At 43.8% G+C, this 12,342-nt stretch overlaps 1 protein-coding gene across 4 annotated transcripts in view; it reads right to left on the bottom strand.

Annotated features, from left to right (window-relative positions):
• Nucleotides 1–12,342, bottom strand: part of SRD5A2 (steroid 5 alpha-reductase 2) — a 125,827-nt gene that overhangs the window by 17,651 nt on the left and 95,834 nt on the right. The window contains exon 2 of one of the 4 annotated variants that reach the window (XM_073545118.1): nt 10,345–10,478. The exons of the other annotated variants lie outside the window; for them this stretch is intronic. The gene's annotated coding sequence lies outside the window, so the exon portion shown is untranslated. The remainder of the gene's footprint in view (nt 1–10,344; nt 10,479–12,342) is intronic. 4 annotated transcript variants of the gene reach the window in all.

The following is a 12,342-nucleotide window of genomic DNA, read 5'->3' as shown; positions in this document are numbered from 1 at the left end:
GGCCACCGGGGGAAAAACTCACCAGAAGACTAACTAAACATGCAGTAACAACAGCGGCCACCGGGGGGGAAAAACTAACATTAACCCCCGATGGCCAGAAAGGAAAAAGGTTTTAATATGAGAGTCCGATCTGCCACAGATCCAAAAATGGATCGTGACACTGCTCTGCTGCGAGCGGGAGCCGAGTGTCATGCGATTGTGCTCAGAGTCTCTCGTACAGAGAGGATCGGAGCACAGCTGTGGAGGAGGCGGAGAAACTAATTTCTCTATCTGCTCCATTGCCGGGGTCGGCGTATATTGCACAACACTCAGACGATATCCGACTGATGTGCACTGTGTCACTCGCACCCATAGACTTATATGGGTGTGAGTGCACCGAGACTCGGGCAATTGACCTCACATGCTGATTTGTCATGAGAAAATAATTGCAGATGTGAGCTGCCCCATAGAGTAACACTGGATCGAGTGCTGTGTGATGTTTTCACGCATAGCATTCGTCCGTGTTATACGCTAGTGTGACCTCAGTCTTATTAGTATTATAGTGCGACAATACAGTTAATACGGTGTATGGCAGAGCACAGAGATACGATGTCACTGCACTACCGCTTTCAGCCACGGCAGAATTATGCAATGGTCGAGGAAGTGGCACGTACACAGGAAGATCAGAACACCTCGGCCAATGCATCATCCTGTCATTGCTCAGAGCAGTAGTGCGGGGATATCAATGTGTTGAGATCCTGGATTAGGTGAGTATATGATTTTTTTTTGCATAAAACTTTTGGTGGGACACTGGGGGCATCATTCAAAGTGGAAGACCCTCATACAGTTGGGTAGTGGGGCTCTCATATGCTTTAGGGGCTACTGTTGCGGCACTTCAAAGTGTGGCTGTTGGTCGGTGGAGCTCTTCCCGCTCCCACATCCCTTGCTATACCCAATTGGAAGGCCCCTGCTATTAGCTCTGGTGTTATGAATGGGTCACCAAGGAGGATGGCAGGAACAGGCTAAGCCACCAGAAACCCAGAGAGGTTGGTAACTAAGCGGATTGCAGACCCCTGATCCTATCAATATAATAATATAATATAATAAATTTTATTTTTATAGCGCCGACATATTCCGCAGCACTTTACATTTCAGAGGGAATTTGTACAGACAATAGACATTACAGCATAACAATAATCACATACAGTAGATTATAACAAATAACAAGAGGAGTGAGGGCCCTGCTCGCAAGCTTACAGTCTATGAGGAAAGAGGTAGACACGAAAGGTGGGTGGTAACAGTTTCTCTGATTGTATGGACCAGCCATAATGTTAAGTGTGTAACAGTACAGACACAGAGGGCTAATGGATGCATAAAGCATGTGGGAACATGATGCTGGGAACCTGGTTATGGTAAAACTTTTGGCTCTGCCACACAGGGATAGGTTAGGTTAATGTGTTGAGGCGATAGGCCAGTCTGAATTAATGCGTTTTCAGGACACGCTTAAAATTGTGGGGATTGGGGACTAATCGTATTGACCTGGGAAGTGCATTCCAAAGAATTGGCGCGGCATGTGTAAAGTCTTGGAGACGGGAGTGGGAGGTTCTGACTATTGAGGATACTAACCTCAGGTCATCAGCAGAACGGAGGGCGCGGGTAGGGTGGTATACTGAAACAAGGGAGGAGATGTAGGGTGGTGCTGAGCCATGGAGGGCTTTGTGGGTGAGGGTAAGAAGTTTATACTGAATTCTGGAGTGGATGGGTAGCCAGTGTAATGACTGGCACAAGGTAGAGGCATCGGTGTAACGATTGGTGAGGAATATGATCCTGGCTGCAGCATTCAAGACAGATTGGAGAGGGGAGAGTTTGGTAAGAGGGAGACCGATTAGAAGAGAGTTACAATAGTCGAGACGAGAATGAATAAGAGAAACAGTAAGAGTTTTTGCAGAGTCAAAAGTAAGAAAAGGTCGAATCCTAGAAATGTTTTTGAGGTGCAGATGACAAGAGCGAGCCAGTGATCGAATGTGGGGGGCAAAGGAAAGCTCGGAATCAAGTATGACCCCAAGACAGCGGGCATGTTGCTGGGGAGTAATAGTGGAACCACACACAGAAATAGCAATGTCGGGTATAGGTGCATTAGTAGCGGGAGGAAACACCAGGAGTTCAGTCTTTGACAGGTTCAGTTTCAGATATAGTGAGGACATGATATTAGACACAGCGTTTAGACAATCGCCAGTGTTTTCTAGAAAGGCTGGCGTGATGTCAGGAGAAGAAGCGTATAATTGGGCGTCATCAGCATAGAGATGGTACTGGAAACCAAATCTACTGATTGTTTGACCAATAGGGGCAGTGTACAAGGAGAAGAGGAGGGGGACTAGAACCGATCCTTGAGGAACCCCAACAGTAAGGGGAAGGTGAGAGGAGGAGGAACCGGCAAAAGAAACAGTAAAGGAGCGGTCGGAGAGATAGGAGGAGAACCAGGAGAGAACGGTGTCCTTGAGGCCAATGGAATGGAGCATAGTGAGGAGGAGCTGATGATCCACAGTGTCGAATGCTGCAGAGAGATCCAAGACAACACAACACATCAACACAACCAGCAGTAGCCGTGGAGCGCTCCTACGATGCCCTAGACGCCTCGGCACAGCTGAAGAACTAACTAAGCCTAGAGCCAGAAAGGTGAAATTTAAACTGCCCAGGAGCAGATCCCCAAAGGAATAGACAGCCCCCAAACATATGCTGTCGGTGAGGCAAGATGAGGCACAAACACAGGCAGAAAATAGACTGAGCAAATGATGGGGCCCAAACTGTCTAGATAGGACAAGATAGAAAAGATACTGTCTGCAATCACGCACAAAGCCCTAAAAAAATCCAACACATCTGATTTACAAAAAACCTGAGGCCACACGACCTCACCACTGCTAGATCAGCACTCTGGTATGAACTGGAAGCAAAGCAAAAGATACTAACATAACAGGGGACTGAACAAACTGACACAAGCTGTAACAAATGAGCGGGACCCAGCGCTACCCCGAGCAGGGAGTACGCTGAACCCTAGCAACAAAGCAGAAAGCAAAAAAAAAGGCACAACCAGATTAGATGCAAAGGATTAGCAAAAGAATCACTTAACTGAACCATGCAGATCAGGCAGGAGGCAAAAGAACTCCAAATGTGCAAGGAGGAAATCACCAGCAACCACCCAGGGAAGCCTGCTCAATTATATGCTCCCAGCCAGTAATCCCAGATTCCCAATTATCGTCGTGAGGCGGCAAACTTCCATCAACCTGGCCAGCTCCACTACTCCCAGTAACCACCAGAGGGAGCAGAGTGAGCTCCGGCTCCGAAGTCCGAGCAAGGGAATTCACAAAACTCTGGACAGCTCCATGTGCGGCGCTTGTGATTGGCTAAGCATTTTGAGAGAAGGAGGTGTGGTCTGTTGGGGAAGACGCTTCATTTTACCAGCTTAGTGCAGTGGCGGCTTGTTGATGCTCAGACTGCAGGTCATTGCATATGGTGTGTGGATGATGCTGCATGGTAGACATGTCTGACTGGTCAGTGCTTGGCAGATGCCACATTGGAGCTGCCAAGAGTTTTGTAGGCGTGTGCCAGAGATAATACTGTAGGTTGGCAATCAGTGCTGCCTCCTGTGCTAAAAGGATGCAGGACTGTGTCTGCCTACAGGACCACTGCTCTGCAGCCATCATTGTGTGTCTGTATGCTTGTGCCAGGCCTGCCATTGCCATTAATGATCCTTGTTCTGGATTCTTCAATGTGGCTCTTGTATGTGCGGTGATGGCGCTGACATCCTTGTGTTTGGGGGGTGCGCTGTTTTGAAGTTTGCGTCAGGCAGCAGAGAGGCTAGGTTCACCCCTGCTGACGTGTCTTCAGAGCTGCTGGCAATTTCAGACACAGGGAGCGGCTGAGGGGACTCAGCCTTGAACTCTGCGAAGGCAAATAAAGTGTGGTTTGTTTTATTATGATAAACTACCCAGGGACCAAGATTGTCTGAAATGGGACAACCCCTTTAAAGCATTTTCTTTGAAATTTCTTGTCCCTCAAAGTATGTAGCCCTACTGTGCATCGTGCTTTTGTTAAGATGGCAGAATGATGTGTACAATTGTTTGCAACCATGTTTTGGTTGAACGTTATTCAAAGGTCATTTCTTTCATAGTTTGATAGTTGTAACCTTTAATAACAATAAAGCAGACCCATAAAACCATGGTGATAGTCTATATCACGTCTAAGCCTGGCCTTTGACTCAGGTGTTCTTTTTGATCTACGCTGAATTGTTTTTCTATGGTTCTTGTTGAGGTGCCGCCACAACACCAGTGATCACTCTTGCAAGACTTGAACAAATAGTTAGAGTGAGGTTTTTGAAGTTGCGCTTCATTAACAATGGCATTGTTGAATTAATGCATGTACAGTGACACAGCCGTATATTTGTAGCATAGGCTACACCATAATTGTAATAACTGCATTTATCTGCACTTGTGATCTAGAGTACTTAACAATTTTAATACATTTACAGTATCTTTATTGTGAGAAAATATTTCAAATGATATATTAATGTAAAAAAGTGCTATTACTACAGTGTTCAGGGGAAAACTACGTGGCACTATCTTTTCAGTTTGTGTTAATAAATTAGGAGAGGATGTGCTTCAGAATGTGCTTCATAATTGAAGGATTGAAGATGTTCGGACAGAAAATTTTGCAAAGACAGTTCATGGCTTCTAGTAACTTTAGTCAGTGTGCAGTCCTTGTGAACAGTGGACAGTTCAATGACAGCACATGACCATAAGTCAATGTATGGAAAAAACTAGTCTCATTTGTTATGCGAACAAGACAAGGCAAGTCTCAAATAGTGCCAGATGGCACATACAGTGGGTAGTGATGGGTGAACCCATGGATGTTCAGGTCCGCACAGGTTTGGCCGAACAGTTACAATAAGTTTGGTTTGGGTACCAAAACAGTGCCTGAACCCAGACTCCATTCAAATGAGTGGGGGGCCCGAACATTCATTGTTTGCCACGCTGTCATCTGCATGAGTGTGGCAAACACTGGCTCTGATCAGCGGTATGATCATTACTGTCAGTCGGAGCGCTGTGGCTCTCACACTGTCAGATGACTGTGAGCCAGCAGCTGTGACTGGAAATAAAAATTATACTTCCGGTCACAGGAGTCGGCTGATGGTACTACTACTCCCATTAGCCTACACCTGCTGTCGCCGATAACAGCGAGAGCAGGCGACAGCTGATGGGAGTATTCATCAACCGGTGCCTGCGCTATAAATAAATAAATAAAATGGCATGGGTTCCTCTCTATTTTTCATAACCAGTGCAGCAAACTGACAGCTACAGGCTGCAACCCTCAGCTATCATCTTTATCATGGCTGGTTATTAAGAATCAATAATTTTAAAAAAAGTTGTTTAGCTCCCCCCATTTTGACAACCAGCCAAGCTAAAGCAGACAGCTGGGGACTAGTATTCTGAGGCTGGTAAGGGGCCATTGATATTGTCCCCCCCAGCCTAAAAATAGCAGCCTGCAGCTGCCCCAGAAAAATCACATCCATTAGGTGTACCAATTCGGGGGCTTAGCCCGGCTCATCCCAATTGCACTGTGGTGGTGGGAAGTGGGGTTAATTTTTGTGGGGTTGATGTCACCTTTGTATTGTCAGGTGACATCAAGCCAACAAGTTAGTAATGGAGAGGTGTTTATTAGACACCTTTCCATTACTAACCCCATGGTCATATTGTAAATAAACACACAGACAGAATAAAGTCCTTTATTTAAAATAAAAATACACACCGCTTTACTTTTTTATTTAAAAATAAAAACAAAGTTATTCTTCACTTACGCCCATTCCATTGAAGCCCTCGTCCCCTGTAAAAAAACAAACAGAAAATAATAAACAACAATAATACTCACCTAACGCCCATTCCATTGAAGCCTTGATATCCTGTAAACAAAATAAAAAATGACCATATCCCGCATCTGTTCGACATACTATTCCATGCTGTAATCCATGTCTGCAATAAGTGGTTTTCAACCTGGATGGTGCAAACATGCGACTGTCGAAGCTGAAGACCACAGGAAAATGAGCTGCTGCGAGTGCACTGTCAGTGACTAGCAGTGACATCATCAAGGTTACCGCAGGTCACCAAAGCTGCGTTCCCAGCTCACTTTGTTGCGAGCTGGGCCGATGAACTACTGTGACTTCAGTGAGATCACGGGTAGCACCATGAGAAAAAGTCTCACGGTGCAGCGCTGAGCTCAGTGAGTTCACCACAGTTCACAGTGAGACATTTCTTACAGTCCCCTCTGCAAGAAATGTGCCTGGTCCCCCTCCTTTTATGGTGACAAAGCCCACAGATATATACAATACCGTTCAAAAGTTTAGGGTCACTTAGAAATTTCCTTATTTTTTAAAGAAAAGCACATTTTTTTCCAAAGAAGCTAACATTAAATGATTCAGAAAAACACTCTATACATTATTAATGTGGTAAATGACTATTCTAGCTGCAAATGTCTGGTTTGTAATGCAATATGTTCATAGGTGTATAGAGGCTCATTTCCAACAACCATCACTCCAGTGTTCTAATGGTACTTTGTGTTTGCTAACTGTGTAAGATGGTTAGAATACCCTTGAAAACCCTTGTGCAAGTATGTTAGTACAGCTGAAAACAGTTTGGCTGATTAGAGATGCTATAAACCTGACTTCCGTTGAGCTAGTTGAGAATCTGGAGCATTACATTTATTGGTTCCATTAAACTCTCAAAATGGCCAGAAAAAAAACTTTGATGTGAAACTCGACAGTCTATTCTTGTTCTTAGGAATGAAGGCTATTCCATGCGAGAAATTGCCAAGAAACTGAAGATTTCCTACAACGGTGTGTACTACTCCCTTCAGAGGAGAGCACAAACAGGCTCTAAACAGAGTAGAAAGAGAAGTGGGAGGCCCCGCTGCACAACTGAGCAACAAGACAAGTACATTAGAGTCTGTAGTTTGAGAAATCGACGCCTCACAGGTCCTCAAATGGCAGCTTCATGAAATAGTACATGCAAAACGCCAGTGTCAACATCTACATTGAAGAGGCGACTCCGGGATGCTGGCCTTCAGGGCAGAGTGGCAAAGAAAAAGCCATATCTGAGACTGGCTAATGAAAGGAAAATATTAATATAGGCAAAAGAATACATTCATTGGACAGAAGAAGTTGGAAAAAAAGTGTTATGGACAGACAAATCCAAGCTTGAGGTGTTTGGATCACACAGAAGAACATTTGTGAGACGCAGAACAACTAAAAAGATGTGGAAGAGTGCTTGACGCTATCTGTCAAGCATGGTGGAGGTAATGTGATGGTCTTCGGTTGCTTTGGTGCTGGTAAAGTGGGAGATTCTGAATAAGGAAGGCTCTCACTCCATTTTGCAACGCCATGCCATACCCTGTGGACAGCGCTTGATTGGAGCCAATTTCATCCTACAACAGGACAATGCCCCAAAGCACACCTACAAATTATGCAAGAACTATTCACGGAAGAAACAGGCAGCTGGTATTCTATCTGTAAAGGAGAGGCCAGCGCAGTCACCAGATCTCAACCCCAATGAGCTGTTATGGGAGCAGCTTGACCGTATGGTACTCAAAAGGTGCACCACAAGCCAATCCAACTTGTGGGAGGGACTTCTGAAAGCATGGGGTGAAATTTCTCCAGATTACCTCAGCAAATTAACTGCTATAATGCCAAAGGTCTGCAATGCTGTAATTGCTGCAAAGGGAGCATTCTTTGACGAAAGCAAAGTTTGAAGGAGAAAATTATTATTTCAAATAAAAATCTTTTTTTTTTTAACCTTGTCAATGTCTGGACTAGATTTTAAATTCATTTGGCAACTCATTTGATTAATAAAAGTATGAGTTTTTATGGAAAACACAAAATTGTCTGGGTGACCCCAAACTTTTGAATGGTAGTGTACATATATCTTACGTAGTCTCCTTTATTATGTATATCACCATCCCTTATTATATAGTGCTCTCTCTTGTTATATATAGCACAATCGCTTACATATGGGATTAAATAGAGCCCTGTCTCTTTTTTTTTACATACGTCTTCCCTTGTTTGAGCATGATGGAGCATGGGAAAGCTTCTTTTCTAATGGAGGATGCTGATGGACTGATCTTCTGGTCACCGACTGCTCTATCAGCTCATCCATCAGCAGTCATTTTATATTTTTTTATATCTAACAAGAGATGACTATGTAATAAAAAAGGGCGCTGTGATTAAGAAAAATAACAAGAATAGATTCTGTAAGGAATAGCAGTGTACATAACAGCAGAGGAAACTGTAAAATAATAGATGTCACCATATATAACTAGAGAGGATGGTACGTAATTATGGACAATGTTATAATAAAAGAGGAAACTATGTAACTAATGATGGCGTTATACATAATAAGTGAGAACACTATATACTAAGGGACTTTGCTAAACATAATAAGGCTGAATTTCTGCATTTGTGTGCAGTGTTGGTGTGCGGCACGCTTTTACAGACACATTGAGCATGTTCAATTTTGATCCTCAAAATCAGATCAGAATAGGACATTCTCTTTCCCTCACAGATCTCATTCTCAGAGCAGTGATTTTCACGGATGTGTGAATGGACCTATTAAACTCTACAAGTCCGTGTGCCGTATGTTAGAAAAAATGTGGAGAAAGAAAAACGGAAATTCCATTGGCACAATCCAATCAGGTAATAAAACTATTCTTTATTGGAGCAGTTTAAAAAACTTAAAAAGACCCGAATCCTGACGCGTTTCTGGTGTGCACAAACCCCCTTACTCATAGGACATGAGAGGTAGAATGAACAAAGAATATATAAAGCAAAATAGAAGCGGGTGAACCAATTAACATAATTGAAAAACAGAGTGCTGTGAAAAAAAAGGGAATAGGCTGAACTAATCACCACACATGATTATGTCATTAATATACATGCAACACAAAACAAAATCAATAAAAATAAAATAAATCATTTCTATAATTCATGCCATAAGGAAATTTTGTATTTAGCTGCAAAATCCAATACGCCTTGTGTAACGCACATTGTTTTTGCCAATTTCCTTCTCTAACCGGACAGTCCACCTTGTCAAGATAAGGAATGTCAACAGACAGATCACTAGCAGTGAAGCGTAAATTACATTTATTTGAATTTATATAAGATAAGGCAAGATATGTGGACACATCCCCCTGCCATACCATAAGCACGTCGTCCACATATTTACCATACCAAACTATAGACATACGGAAAGGGTTCCTACCACCAGGAAATGAACAGAATAGCTAGTGAAGGGGAAAACTTACAGCCCATCGGGGCACCAAGGATCTAGAGAAAAAACGTGAATGAAACATAAAAAAATTATGTTTTAACAGATATTCCAGGGATAACAAAATGAATTGTTTGAACTGTGATGTAATACGCACTATATTTGTCAAGTTGATATTTAATTGCCACCAGCGCTAGAGAATGGGGAATTGAGGAATATAAATTTAGAACATCACAAGTAGCAAATTTGAAGGTAGACTTTCATGCAAATTTATCTAAAACCCTCAACACCACAGATGTGTCTCTGAGAAAACCTGAGGTCCTGGAAATAAGATGCTGGAGGTGGCCATCAAGCCACTCGCTGAGATTCTCATTAAGTGAGCCTATTCCTGCAATAAAAGGATGAAGAGGAGGTGGAAATATTTCCTTGCGCAATTTGGGTAACCCATGGAAACTCGGAATAATAGGAAAGTCTTGCAACAGCCATTTATGAATCTTGTTGGTAAAAATGTCCATTCTTAAGCTCTCATTCAAACATCTAGACAATTCCAATTTGAAGGAAATAGTAGGATCTGATCTCAACCTCACCTAAGTGGCTGCATCATCTAGAATCGAGAAAAAATATATTGCAATATAATGCAGTATCGAGGAAAGCAATGCAGCCACCTTTGTCAGATTGATGGATTGTAATATTAGGATGGTTCTGTAGCTCTCTCACAGCTCCAAACTGGTAGTCAGAAAAATTATTGCGATGTTGTGGAGACTCAGTATCAGAATGCAATTGTTTTAAATCATGTTCAACAAAGGATGATTGGATGATAGAATCTACTTTTTTTCTTCTGAACATGGCTGCTATCACCATCGGATACGGCACCCTCCAGTTGAACTCCTGCTTAGAACCATGGTCTTCAACATGGTGAACTTCACCCACCCACCTTTCCTCCTCGCAAAAAACTCTGGCAGCACATGGACATTTCACACAAATGTGAGAATGTGGCCTAAGGGATTTTACAGATAACATTATTCCATGTCACACAGAGCAGATACAGAATAATATTTACATCCAGGCACTTAACATCGGTTGATGTCTCATCTGATTAGAGCTGCATTCTGCTGTTTCTTCTCCATCTGGTCAGACCTTCATGTTGACATCTCCCAGTCACGACTTGTCTTCTCACGATGATCAATCACAGCCCTGAAAATAACAAGGTCACATACATTTTATACATACATGTGTCTCCCTTGCACTGCATCCCTGAATACAGATATGTACCTCACCATTAATATACTATTACCCACGCACCAATGTGCCCCCCCATTCATTATAAGTCCTTGATATTGTCATAATGCATTTTGGGGTGGGAGAGGACACTATCAGATACTTAACATCCTGTGTCACCTCCCAATTCATTACAAGTCACTGATACCGTCTTCTCCCACCTTTATATTCGTTATAAAATGTCCTATGCACCTTACGCCGTCCTCTCCCACTCCCCCAAAACTTTTAAGTCCCTGAGAGCATCCACCCACATCTTACAATTCATTGTGACACTATCAGGGGTTTAACACCCTCCTCTACCACCTGATTCATTTTACATCCATATCTTACATAATCCTCCCATTCACCGTTTATAAGTCCATTTTTGGTCCCTCTTACTCCTATCCCAATTTCCCACCCCCTCATTGTTCTTTCCCCCTTACCTTTCATTGTTCTCTCCCCCAGGCCCATCATTTTCCTCTGTACCACCCCCATCTTTGTTCTCCCCACCACACCTTAGTGTACTCTCCACCACCCTCATCATTGTTCTCCCCACCACCCCTCAGTATCCTCTCCCTAACCTCATCATTGTTCTCTCCATCACACCTCAGGGTACTCTCCATCATTCCCATAATTGTCCTCTCCACCACCCCTATCATTGTTCTCCCTCACCATACCTCAGGGTTCTCTCCGTCATCACCATGATTAATCTCCCCCACCATCTGATGATTCTTTTCCCATCACACCTCAGTGTCCTCTCCACCAGCCCCATCATTGTCCTCACCCACCACACCTCATTATCTTCTCCACCTTCCACATCATTGTTCTTTTCTACCACACCTCATTGTCCTCTCTACCATCCCCTTCATTGTTCTCACCCAGCAAACCTTAGTATCCTCTCCACCATCCCCATTATTGTTCTTCCCACCACACCTCAGTGTCCTCTCCACCATCCACATCATTGTTCTCCCCCATATCCCTTAGTGTCCTCTTTACTATCCCCATCATTGTTCTCCCCTACCTCAGGGTCCTCTCCACCATCCCCATCATTGTTCTCCCCACCACACCTCAGTGTCCTCTCCATCACCCCCATCATTGTTCTACCCCACCACACCTCAGTGTACTCTCCACCATCCCCATCATTGTTCTCCCACCACACCTTAGGGTCCTCTCCATCACCTCCATCATTGTTCTCCCCACCACACCTCAGTGTCCTCTCCATCAGTCCTATCGTGGTTCTGCCCCACCACACCCATGATCCCCTCCACGACACCTCAATGTCCTCTCCACCATCCCCATCATTTTTCTCATGATCACACCTCTGTATAGTCCCCCCACCTCCACTTGCCCGTGTGCGCCTGGTGGTGATGATGGCCTTGGGCCCACAGCTTCCCTGTATACAGCATGATGGGCCCACTGCTCCCCAATACACAGTATAATGACCCCACAGTAGTCCTCATACTGTCTAGTGGCCCCCACAGAGAATAATGGCTACTGTAGCAGTCACACTGTGTAATGGTCCCCACAGTGGGCCCCACACTGTATTATTACCCCCACAGTAGAACCCACACAGTATAATGGTCTGCATTAGGTCATATACTGTAGAACGGCCCTCATAGTAGTCCCCACACCGTATGAAGGCCCCCCACAGTTATCGCTACAATGTATGAGAGACAACCATAACTTATGATGCTCCACACACGTTTTAATTAAAATAAAAAAAATCATATACTTACCTATTCCAGGATTCTTATGAGTCCTCCTGCAAAGCAGCGGCGCACACAATGAAAAGTCTGACATT

The sequence above is a fragment of the Dendrobates tinctorius genome, unplaced genomic scaffold (assembly GCF_039654945.1).
Source record: "Dendrobates tinctorius isolate UK_male_01 unplaced genomic scaffold, ASM3965494v1 ptg000140l, whole genome shotgun sequence".
Lineage (NCBI taxonomy): Eukaryota > Metazoa > Chordata > Amphibia > Anura > Dendrobatidae > Dendrobates > Dendrobates tinctorius.
This window is presented reverse-complemented; position numbering and strand designations above follow the sequence as displayed.